Here is a 12,538-nt window from a genome sequence, read left to right on the forward strand (position 1 = left end):
CCTACTTGTGCTGTACCTCTCCGATATGAATTCACCACTGCGCTTTCCACCTGGATTAAATGGGACTGAACAGGGCTGCATGGTGGTGCTGTGGTTAGCATTGCTGCCTCACGACGCTGAGGACCCGGGTTCAAACCCGGCCCCAGCTCACTGTCTGTGTGGAGTTGTCTGCGTGGGTCTCACCCCCACAACCCAAAAGATGTGCAGGGTAGGTGGATTGGCCACACTAAACTTGCCCCTTAATTGGAAAAAAAAATTTGGTACTCTAAATTTATATTTAAAATAAATGGGACTGAACAGATTACATAGTACAGTGTCCGCTTATTCTATTGCATGCTCATATTTGAGACTTGACATCTTCCTGATGCAAAATGTAAAGTCAATGTTAGATTTCAAGACCATCTGATTATACAAACTGTCTTGATAAGGTTATGTTGCATCTCACTATAATCACTCACCAGTGACCCTTTCTGACACTGTCAGCTGAAAAAACACATGAAAATAAGAACAGAAAATGTTGGGAATGGGCAACGGGTCCACCAGCCTCCACGAGGAAAGGCAGTGTTTCTGGAGCAAAACCTTTTCTTTTGCAGAGTCTGTTAAGATGTGCACTTCCAATGTCTTGGATTTTATTTTCAAATTTTCCAGCGTTTGCTTCCTTTTAAATCTCTAACCATGTTTATTTATCAATAGTTTTTTCTTGAAAGTCAGACCTTCATCCATCTGATCACTTTGTTGCAGTTTAGACTGGGAATGGAAGCTAATCACAGAATTGTTACATAGAACATAGAACAGTACAGCACAGAACAGGCCCTTCGGCCCTCAATGTTGTGCCGAGCCATGATCACCCTACTCAAACCCACGTATCCACCCTGTACCCGTAACCCAACAACCCCCCCTTAACCTTACTTTTATTAGCACACTACGGGCAATTTAGCATGGCCAATCCACCTAACCCGCACATCTTTGGACTGTGGGAGGAAACCGGAGCACCCGGAGGAAACCCACGCACACGGGGGAGGACGTGCAGACTCCACACAGACAGTGACCCAGCCGGGAATCGAACCTGGGACCCTGGAGCTGTGAAGCATTTATGCTAACCACCATGCTACCCTGCTGCCCCTACAAGGAGACCATTTGGCCATTGTGTCTGCACTGGCTCTTCAAACTAGCATTATAACTTAGTTCCATTCCCCTGCCGTTTCCCCATATCCCTGAAATATTGTTAATTTATAATCATTCAACCAATGGATGTGCCAGCTACATAGATGATAGGATTTGGATTTCCTTTATAATACATTTATTGCGATTTAAGGATTTTATTCTCTTAAATTTAAAGTACCCAGTTTTTTTTTGCAATAAAGGGCAATTTAGCATGGCCAATCCATCTACCCTGCATATCTTTGGGTTGTGGGGATGAGACACACGCAGACACATGGAGAATGTGCAAACTCCAAATGGACAGTGACCCAGGACCGGGATCAAACCCTGGTCCTTGGCGCCCTGAGGCAGCAGTGCTAACCACTGTGCCAAAGTTCTGCCCCTGTGATTTAAAGATGACCATAAACTATCTACAACTTTATTACTTGTGAGTGGTCTGCTTCACAAAATGGGGCTATTAAAAACCAGGAAGGGGAGGATTGTCTTTGTGGGAAACTACTCAGATCCGGTTTAATATTTGCATGAGATGCCAGTACCAATAATGCAGGACATAACAAAGATTGAAAAGAGTAGGAAACAGAACTAGACACGTTGGGAAGTAGTAATTAGCTGAATTTGTTATCCCAGTCAAGAATGAGAAGAAACTAGGACATTAAGGGAAGGGCAGAACTCCAGTGTTAAAGCAACGGGAAAGGAAATTGGTGAGGTATTTTATGTCCTAGATTGGAGATATATTTTGTTATTAGCATGGCAATAACATTTTTAATTAATTCTTTTGGGTGCCATGTGACTCTGGTAATTGAGTTCCAGTGCTTATAAACACATGTCTAGCACGGTAGCATTGTGGATAGCACAATTGCTTCACAGCTCCAGGGTCCCAGGTTCGATTCTCGGCTTGGGTCAAATCTGTGTGAAATCTGCACATTCTCCCCGTGTGTGCGTGGGTTTCCTCCCGGGTGCTCCAGTTTCCTCCCACAATCCAAAGATGTGCGGGTTAGGTGGATTGGCCATGCTAAATTGCCCATAGTGTCCAAAATTGCCCTTGGTGTTGGGTGGGGTTACTGGCTTATGGGGATAGGGTGGAGGTGTGGACCTTGGGTAGGGTGCTCTTTCCAAGAGCCGGTGCAGACACGATGGGCCGAATGGCCTCCTTCTGCACTGTAAATTCTATGATTCAGTGAGTTGAGTAGTTCTTCAAAAGAGCTAATCAATCTGAACTTTTAAATTAAATTTATGTCAGTTAAGATGTTATTTGCTTTGTATTTTGGATATGGCTGAACTCTGGTGGTGGTTTTAATATTCAGTTTTCTTCATGTGTGCAACTTCCGTGTTATTTTTCCAGTTTACAAATAGTCTGTTTGTAATGACTTTGAAATGAAAGACATAACCTACTATTAGGTATTTGTCAAACCTCTGTAGTTTAAGATGCCTTCCAGATTAATCTGAGGTAGATTAGACACTTTTGAGGACAAAAAAATAAATAGGTGAAGCTAGCCGTTGATGTTGCTATATAATAGCAACGCGTGTGATAGCACAAAGCTGCTGCCAAGTCATCATAATATTCTGCCTATCACACAAATTAGTATTGTGGAATATGAATTGTGGTGCTGGTGTGGTGCCAGCCATGTAGGCTGTATGTCCAAAAACGTGTGGATTGTATCAAACAGCCTGTCCCTCTGGCTGTTCACAAGAGGTAAAATACTCTCCATACCCAACCAGCCTGTGCTGCCAAAACTCACAACATAGTGTCTGACATTAGATGTGATTCTGAGATTGGAAAGCACTTGCTGAAGAATCCTTATTGTTCCAAGAATTATAATGACAATCAGTTGTGCTTGCAGTGTGGCTCACTAATGCATGCTGGAAGCTACATATATTCCCTCTATCCTTCATAGACAGAAAGAGTTTGTTGATGCATTGCACTTTTTTAAACAAAACAAAAACTTGGGGGACAACCGTTTCCTGGTTCATTTCCCATGGCAATGCCGTGACGAATCTGGTTTGAATTTAAACAGGAGCTTGGAATTTAACTGGTCCCTGGTGCATTCTCCATGGCAACATCTCTACCAACACCGTCTACTTGCCAACTAATCAGTACAGTCTTCTCATGCAGTATAAATTGATGTTTCATTTTACAATTAGTGTTCTTGTTAATCTACCCTGATGAGTGCATGATGAAAAGCTTTGATGGCATTTTCCCCATCACCAATTAAAAAAGAAAGAATTAATGGGGCAAATGTTGGAAAAGTTTTGCTGTGTTCAAAGCAAATAACTTAGCTATTGGCAATGTTGTGACTTTGTGTGTTCTTGAGGGACATTTATTTGCATTTCTGTGGGTACCATAATTCATCATAAATGGAGAACTTAACCTTTTTAAAAATGCTATATTTGTGCTAAACCTGTGCACCATGAGTCCATGTTCCTGTCCAGACAATTGAATGAAGCTTGGTCAATTTCTGCTAAATGATGGTCATTTATCAGCAGTATTCCCTCAGATTCTTAGTGTAACCAGACTCTCAGAATACTGCAGTGCAGAAGAGGCCCTTCGGTCCATCGATTGTGCACCGACGCATGAAAGGCCCTGACCTGCTCACCTAATCCCACTTGGTCCATAGTCTTGAATGTTATGGCATGCCAAGTATTCATCCAGGTACTTTGTAAAGGATGTGAGGCATGTGTCCCCTTGTAACTGATCCTTGAACTAAGGGTAACAGCTGCTCCCTATCCACCCTGTCCATGCCCCTCATAATCTTGGACACCTCAATCAGGTCACCTCTCTGTCTTCTCTGCTCCATAGAAAACAACCTAAGCCTATCCAACCTCTCTTTTTAATACTTAATGTTCCATCCCTGGCAACATTCTGGTGAATCGTCTATGCACCCCTTCCGTGTCTGCGTGGGTTTCCTCCTGGTGCTCTGGTTTCTTCCGACAAGTCATAAAAGACATGCTAATAGGTAATTTGGACATTCTGAATTCTCCCTCTGTGAACCCGAACAGGCGCCGGAATGTGGTGACTAGGTGCTTTTCACAGTAACTTCATGTAGTGTTAATGTAAGCCTACTTGTGACAATAAAGATTATTATAAAGCACTTTACAACCAATGATCTACAATTGAAGCGTTGTCACTGGTATGCTGTAGGAAATGGCCAGACACTTTGTGCACAGCAATCTTCCACCAGCAGTAATGAGGTAACAACTGGATAATTTATTTTTAATGACGGTGGTTGAGGGCTAAATATTGGTTAAAACACTGGGGAGAACTCTCCTTCCCTTCAAAATAGTGCTGTGTGATCTTTTACATTTGCTTGAGAGGGCAGATGGATTTTTCATTAACTTTTCATTTGAAAAGTGGCCTCTCTGGCAGTTTGCTACCACCTCAGTACGACACTGCACAGGAATGTGCTTAGATTTTATGCTCAAGTCACAAAAGTGGTCTTCTGATTTCGAAGCGAAAGTGATATCACTGAGCACCAGAATAGGGAAAGGATTTAGTATGGTTGTGATTCTGGAAAGGAATTTCAGAGGGCATGAGCATATTGCCTGTAGGGCTCCCACTGATTGTGAGGCAGAGCCAAGTGGGGCCCAGATAATGAATCTGCAGCCTGGAACATGCAGGAAGCTTTCCATAATGGGGTGGCACCAGCCCGTGGACCGGAATGAAATTGATTTGCTGGAGGACCTCAGGTGGCGGCTGTGGAGTGAGTGGTTGCACGTTTGGTGGCTCCCGCTCAAGGTAGATTTCTTTCTGTCCTTCCCCACCCAAATGGTGTGGTCTTTGAGGGCAAAAGGTGAATGAGTGCCCAGGGAAGGTAATACTTCTCTGGTGATGTTGGTGTATGGATCAGAAGACAAGAAGTGCCACGAGAAAGAGAGAGCAGGTGGAGCAGGAATGTTTTTGTGGTGCGGCACAGGTGAAGATGGCGGTAAAGGGCAAGGGGGCAGTACTGCCCACCCAGTGGTCGACAGAGCAGCTGGTGGAGGTTTTGAATAATACACTCCATCAGCAGAGGAAAGAGGCTTTGGAGGATGTGGTCAAGGTGGAGGAGTCGCTCGGGGTATTTGGGGGAGGGGGGGGGTGATGGCGATTGAAGGGCTGGTGCAGACTCGATGTGGGCTGAATGGCCTCCTGCACTATGAACGAGTGGAGCAGAGGCAGGAGGCTCAGGTCCTGCCAATCCAGAAGGTAGAGTAGTGGCCTGCCTTGTTGGAGTCGGTGCTGGGGATGGTGTTGAACAGTCAGAAGAGACTGAGAGAAATTGGAGGACCTTGAGAACCGCTCCAGGAGGCAGAATTTGAGGATTGTCGAGATGCCTGAAGACATTGAGGGAGCGGAGGCCGCCAAGTATGTGGCGAGTATGCCGGAGAGGTTGATTGGGGGGGGGGGGGGTCTCCTAGAGGTGGATCGACCATCCCCTAGAGGTGGATCGGGCGCACAGGGCACTGAGGAGGAGGCTGAAGGTGGGGGATCACAGGGCGATGGTGGTGAGACTGCATCGTTTTTTTTGATAAAGAAAAAATTCTGAAGTGGGCAAGGCAGACCACGAAATCCACCTGGGAAGGAAGTGAGCTGATCGATTTACCAGGATCTGGGCGTGGAGCTGGCTAAATGGAGAGCCGGGTAAAAGCAGCCCTCCTTTGAGAAGGGGGTGAAGTTCGGGGTTTTGTACTCTGCCCGCTTGTAGGTGACACACCAAAAGCAGGAATTTTATTTGACTCACCAGAGGGAGGAGTGTGAGGACATTAAACTTTGGAGAGGAGCTTTGTATGCATTGTGAAGCAAACTAGGTGGATTTCGATGGGGGAGCGGTGATAGGAGTGTGCTTTTTTTTACTTTGTTTGTTGGGAGGATTGGTGGGGAGGGTGGCTTGGAGGTGTGAGGGGAAGTCGGAGGCCTTGGGCGTGGGGCCATCATGTTAACTGGGAAGGCTAGTTAACGGGAGTGAAGTGGGGGGTTGCCAGGAGGAAGGGTGGGGTGCAAAATGGGTTGTTTTTTTGTTTGCAGGTTGGTGGTGGTGGGGGGATTGCTGAAATGGGTGTGGTTGGTGAGGCGCAGTTGGGAAGGGAGAGCTGGGCGGGTCTAGAATGTCTGGCATAAGTATGGCTGGCCGGTTAAGTAGTCCCGTAAGTTCATGCATCTGACGAGTCTAAAGGTGGACATGTTTTTACAGGAGATGCACCTGACGCTGGGGCATCAAACAAAGCTGAGGAAGGGATGGATGGGGCAGGTGTAGCCGTCCGGGATGGCCACTTCCAACTAGGTACAGAGAAACTCGCAAAGCCTAGCGGTTAAAATGGACAAGCCAAGACTCGGGCATGCTCAGAGCCTGAAATGCATATTTGTCAGCAAGAAGTGCAGACGGTATCGAAACTCCGTCCAATTAGCACTTTAATGGGTCCGATTAGCATTTGATAACCCATCTTCACCAAAAGAAAGGACTGGTACTCAATTAACCGGAACAGTCCCAGACATTTTGGCGCCACTCCCTGATCAAGGGAAACGCAAACAATGGGGTCAATGACCGCTTGGGACATGCCCAGCCATCCAGAACCCCGTCCACTTATTGGCTAAGGAATCGAACAGAGTGATCAGGGATCACCCAATTAGTAAGGCCTAAATTGAAGGACCACCCAAAAGAGCGTGAACGCCCGCCTGCCCCCCCTCGTATAAGAAGAAGAGTTTGCCATACGTTCGCTTTCCCTTGGTCCTGGTACCCCGGTCACGGCCATCGCCAAGTGCAGCAACACCAGAAGCAAGTCCAAGTTCAACGCTCGCTACCAGACGGATGAGCCCAGCTGAGCAGCAGTTACTCATTTGAACCCGATAGATCCAGAAGCGAACAGCGGCCACTGTTTCCTGACCTAAGCCGGGTGCCCAAAGTTAAGTACAGGTTGTCTTAGTCGGTAGGTGTAGTTAACTAATAATGTTTATGTTGCGTGACTAATTGTGTGTAAATAAAGTACTCTTTACCTTGAACTAACTAACTGGTGTTTGGCTCTTTGATCGATAGCCGGTTGAAACTTGTGGTAGTTTCATTTGATACCTGGCGACTCTAAGCATTCGGACATAGATAACATAGAAAGAAGGGCAAATTCACTGATTGCCATAATTGGAACAGAGCCACAGAAAAGACAAAGTAAAAGAAACGTACAACACAGGTTTCCACTCTGGGCACTCGGGGCTGGACATGAAAACGAGGGATTGGCGGTGTTGGTGAATAAGAGGGTGGCTTTTGAGGTGGAGAGCATTGGCTGATCCGGGGAGTAGGTATGTGATGGTCAGTGGGAAATTGGAGGGAATGCTGGTCGTCCTGGTGAATGTGTACACTCTAAATTGGACCGACATGGACTTTATGAGGCGGGTGTTGGGGATCTGGACATGCATCGGCTGATTATGAAAGATGTTTTCAATAGGGCCCAGGACCCGGGTATGGGTTGGTCGAGTCCTAAGATATCAAGGGTGTCGCCGGTGGATCAACTTTTTTGTGATCGACAAAGCACCGCTGCCGGGGTTGGCCGACTTGGAGTATTCTGCAATTGTGGTTTCGAACCACACGCCACATGGGGTGGATTTGTGGGTGGTTCAGAGAGATGCCCAACGACCGCAGTGGAGGTTAGATGTGAGGCTATTGGCGGATGAGAGGGTGTGGAGTTGAATGACACGGGAGAGGTTATAGCCACCACGCTGTGGGGGGCATTCAAGGCAGTAGTCAGGGGGGGAATTTATTTTGATTTGGGTGCTCTGGGAGGGTGGAGCGGGAGGAAAGAGCAAGGCTGATAGATGGGATTGGGGGGGGGGGTTGGATTAGAGGTACCCTGTGGTGCTGCAGAAGGGGCTATTAAGGGAAAGACGGGCTCCACTTGCAGGGAAGAGGGGGGGAGGGAGGGATGGGCTGCTGGCATTGCCAAATTTGCTAAATTATTATTGGGTGGCAAATATTACGATTGAGGAAATAGGCTGTCGAGGAGAGGTTAGTATGGGAGTGGATGGAGGTGGCGTCATGTAGCGGAACGAGTTTGAGGGTTCTGTTGTTGGCACCACTGCCATTCTCGCCGGCCAGATACTCTGTGAACCCAGTGGTGGTGTCGGTGTTAAGGGTGTGGAGGCAGTGCAGGCAACAGTTTGGTCTGGAGGGCATTTCGTTGTGGGTGCCGATATCGGACAACCATAGATTTGTGCTGGTTGGATGCGATATTTCTGGGATGGCGGCAGGTGGAGATCGAATATTTTAGGGACTTGTTTATAGAGGGCAAATTTGCAGGGCTGGAGGAATTGTATCAGTTGCCCAAAGGGAATGGCTTTAGCTATCTGCAGGTGAGGGATTTTGAGAGGGCAGAAGTGCCGTTCCTCCTGGGTCTGCCGCTTCCGGTGTTGCAGGATAAGCTGTTGTCGGAGGGTGAAATAGGGGAGTGGAGGGTGTCTGATACATACAAGGAATTGATAGAGAGGGAGGGTGCTCCAGTGGAGGAGATCAAGCGTAAGTGTGAGGTGCGGGCAGGGATGTGAGCGGAGGGTGAACGCCCCCTCGTCGTGTGCAATGTTAAGCCTCATCCAGTTTAAAGCGGTGCATAGGGCCCACGTGATGGCGGTGAGGATGAGCAGGTTCTTTGCGGTGGTGGAAGACGGGTCTGGCCAGTGAGTGGGGGGGCCCACGAATCATGTCCACATGTTCTGGGTGTGTCCAAGACTGAGTGGATTCTGGCAGGGGTCCTGGGATGTTATGTCCAAGGTTCTGGGTGTGGGGTGGCCCTGACTCCGGAGGTGGCGACATTTGATGTGTTGGAATACCCTTGAGTCCAGGGGGGAGAGAGACCAATATATTGGCCTTTGCCTCCCTGATACCCCGGAGACGGGTTTTGTTATGTTGCCGGGTCTCTGAGCTGCCGAAGGCAGGGGCGTGGGTGAGTGACCTGGCAAAATTCCTGAATTCGGAGAAAATCAAATTTGCTTTGCGGGAGTCAGTGCCGGGGTTCACCTGGAGGTGGAAACTGTTCATTGATTCCTTCAAGAGGGACTGAGGGGCCAGCAAGGTTGGGTGGTTGGGGGGGGGGGGGGTAAATATTCGGAAGGCAGGATATGGTGCGATGTCGGTATCAGGGGAGGTTGGGGATCTGTGGTTTTGTTTAGGTTGATGTGTTCTGATATTTTGTATATGTATGTAAAAAGCCTTGAATAAAAATATTTAAAAAAAAATTGATTTGCAAGGAGACAGGGAGCCAGTGCAGTGGGAAAGTATGGGTATGTGGCATTTGTGTTGGTGAGATCTTGGACTGCAGAATTATGGTTGAGCAAAAATTTGTCTGTCAGCGGTTGGAAAGATAGTTTGAGAGACTCGTCCCTTGAGATGCTGCATGTGTCGATGAGGGCTTCTGCAGCAGAATAGATGTGAGTGGGTTTAAGTGTGTAGAGTTGGCTTTGGAATAGAATGGGATGGATAAGGACAGGCTGGTTCACAAATCACCTGAAATTTCCTCATTATTCAGTTCCAACAAGTATGTCTAGATTTCAGCAAGATCCGCTGTATTGCTAATCTGAGACAGCAGGGGGCAATGTTGTCATTGTGGTAGAGCAAGTGTAGCTCCAGCCCTGTTTAGCTACAGACGTCTTGCTCTTGGATCATTCGCATTTTATGTATAAATTTCTGTTTATTGCCTAACTTTAATATAGTATATGTAGTGTAATTGATCATTTAAATTAGAGAAAACTTTAATTGCAGCTACTTCTGAAACAATATTTATTAAATTTGGAGCACATGCATAGCTTGAGTGCATAGGCTTTGTATATAATGCATTTTAGATGTTGTACAATAGAATGCCTAAAAAAATCTGTTTATTTACCTCTATTGGAAAATGATCAGTTACTTTAATGTTGGTCAAAAGCTTGATAGAAGCTCGCATTGAGCAAGTCTCGCACAGCCAACTGCAGGATTAATTCACCAGATTAGTTAAGGTTGGAGGCCATCAACATTAGCAAAATACAAAAAACAGTTTCAGGCCCTTGTAAAATGCAATTGAATTTTTATTTTCATTTGTCCTGTATGTCAAAGGAAGAACTTGGGGAGGGGCAGAGCTGAAATTCAAGTTCCATGGTTAAGTTGCAATTTTTATTTGAATTATTTTTCATTCTTATAGCCTCTGTTTTGTCTATGCCTGCAGTAAAGTAGTTAAAGGGTGGTCCTTATGCAGCACTGTGCTTCCACCATTATGTTGTCTGATTGGTATCTCATTGGAATTTAGCTTCCACATTGGTCTGATGGATGATGTGTTATACATGAGCATCAATATCCCAATGCGGTTTAAGTCCATTCCAGTGATTGATGGATGATGTGTAATAGATGCCTGACAATATCCACGCGAGGCTTTTGGCCTATATCTGATTCTGATGAGTGATATGTACTATCTATCCAACAGAATTGCAATGGGATTTTGACCTGTGCCTGAGCTTAATGGATAATGTATTTGAGGTATTCTACAATATTTGTACATAGTTTGTACTTTTTCCTCTGCATAAAGAATGTTTTGTTCATCTCTTCCCTCTGCCCTTATCTCTCTCAATTCTGGTATTCAGCATTTTCAGAAGTTCTTGTGCTACATACCATTGAGTGATCAAATCCTGTTGTAAGGTTGCTTGGTGTCTCACCTGAGAGATCTGGAGGGTTGTATGGTTAAACATTTAAGCATTTATTGGTAACCAATAAGCATATACATATCCAGACTCTACACGGGATGAAAGCAAATTACGGCGGATGCTGAAATCTGAAACCTTTCCAAAGTGGTACTTCGAAAGTGTGTTCCTTCTTCCTCAACTGTGGTTTCCCACCTACAATTGTTGACCAGGCTCTCATCAGTGTGTGGTCCATCTCCCGCGCCACTCCCCTCCCTCCCAGAACAAAGATAGAGTCACCCTCGTTCTCACATTTCACCTCACCAGCTTCCGTATGCAAAGCATAATTCTCCGCCATTTTCGCCAACTCCAGCGTGATGCCACCACTAAACCGATCTTCCCTTTGATTCCCCCCTGTCAGCATTCCGCAGAGACCGTTCCCTCCGAGATAATCTAGTCCACTCCACCATCCCCAACACCTCTCCCATCACCCATGGCATCTTCCCATGCAATCACAGAAGGTGTAACATCTGCCCCCTTGCCTCTTCCGTGCTTAACATCTCAGGCCCAAAACACTCATTCAAGGTTAAGCAGCGTTTCACTTGCACCTCCTTCAATTTGGTCTATTGCATTCGCTGCTCTCAATGTGGTCTCCTCTATATCGGAGAGACCAAACGCAGACTGGTGATCACTTTGCTGAGCACCTTTGGTCTGTGCGCATTCAGGACCCTGACCTTCCTGTTGCTTGCCATTTTAACACAAGACCCTGCTCCCATGCCCACATGTCTGTCCTTGGCCTGCTTCAAAGTTCCAGTGAAGCTCAATGCAAACTGGAGGAACCGCATCTCATCTTTCGGTTGGGTACGCTACAGCCTTCTGGTCTCAACATCAAATTCAATAACTTCAGATAATTAGCTCTACGCCACCTCGACCCCTTTGTTTTAATTCCATTTTATTTAACTGTCTTTTGCCATTTATTTCTACTTTGTCTTTCTTTTATATATATATATATATATATATATATATATAATATATCCCCCCCCCCATCTTACCCCCCTTTCCTTACCTTTTCACCCCATTGCTTCCCTCCTTCCCCTCTCTCTCACCCATGTCCCCCTCCTCCCGCATCTACATCTGTCACAGCTTACCCTCTGATTTTAGTTTCTCTACTGTTTGGCCTTTCACACCTTTTGTTCTCTCTTAAGACTGCCATTAGCACTCTTTCCTCTTGGTTTCTGTGGCTATTAGCACTCTTTTTTTCCTTTGGTTTCCGGGGCTATGACTCCTCTTTCGTTCCCCCACTTTCTATGTCTTTTAGCTTTGACAAAGGGTAATCTGGACTTGAAATGTTAGCCCTTTTTTTCTCCCTACAGATGTTGCCAGATCTTCTGAGATTTTTCAGCATTTTCTCTTTTGGTTCCAGACTCTACACACTGTCTACCATCAATCCATACGATGGGCGATACAGTCCTACATTAACCCTTGCCCTGCTGAACTCCTGTTGTACTACAATCCCACGGGTTGCCAGTATTCCTTCAAAAGTTTGCAACTGTGCCCTTTCCTATTTCCAATTTTGCCTCATTTCCTGGGGTACATGCAGACTCTGTAACCTTGCTCAACTTGTACAGTGAGTTTTAATTACAGATGGACTAGTAGACAATGCAGCCATAAGAACCAAGCTTCAATTTTATTCTCAAACATTTGGGAAGTTCCCAGATAGTAGTTGATAAAGCCTTGGATAATTATTTTTCCACTCTCTAGCAGAGGAATAGGGCA

General features: G+C 46.0%; 1 protein-coding gene across 3 annotated transcripts in view; it reads left to right on the forward strand.

Annotated features, from left to right (window-relative positions):
- mad1l1 (mitotic arrest deficient 1 like 1) overlaps positions 1-12,538 on the forward strand; it is a 1,113,232-nt gene that overhangs the window by 26,469 nt on the left and 1,074,225 nt on the right. The gene's annotated exons all lie outside the window — the stretch shown is intronic.

This window comes from Scyliorhinus canicula, chromosome 15 (genome assembly GCF_902713615.1).
Source record: "Scyliorhinus canicula chromosome 15, sScyCan1.1, whole genome shotgun sequence".
In the NCBI taxonomy this organism is placed as follows: Eukaryota; Metazoa; Chordata; class Chondrichthyes; order Carcharhiniformes; family Scyliorhinidae; genus Scyliorhinus; species Scyliorhinus canicula.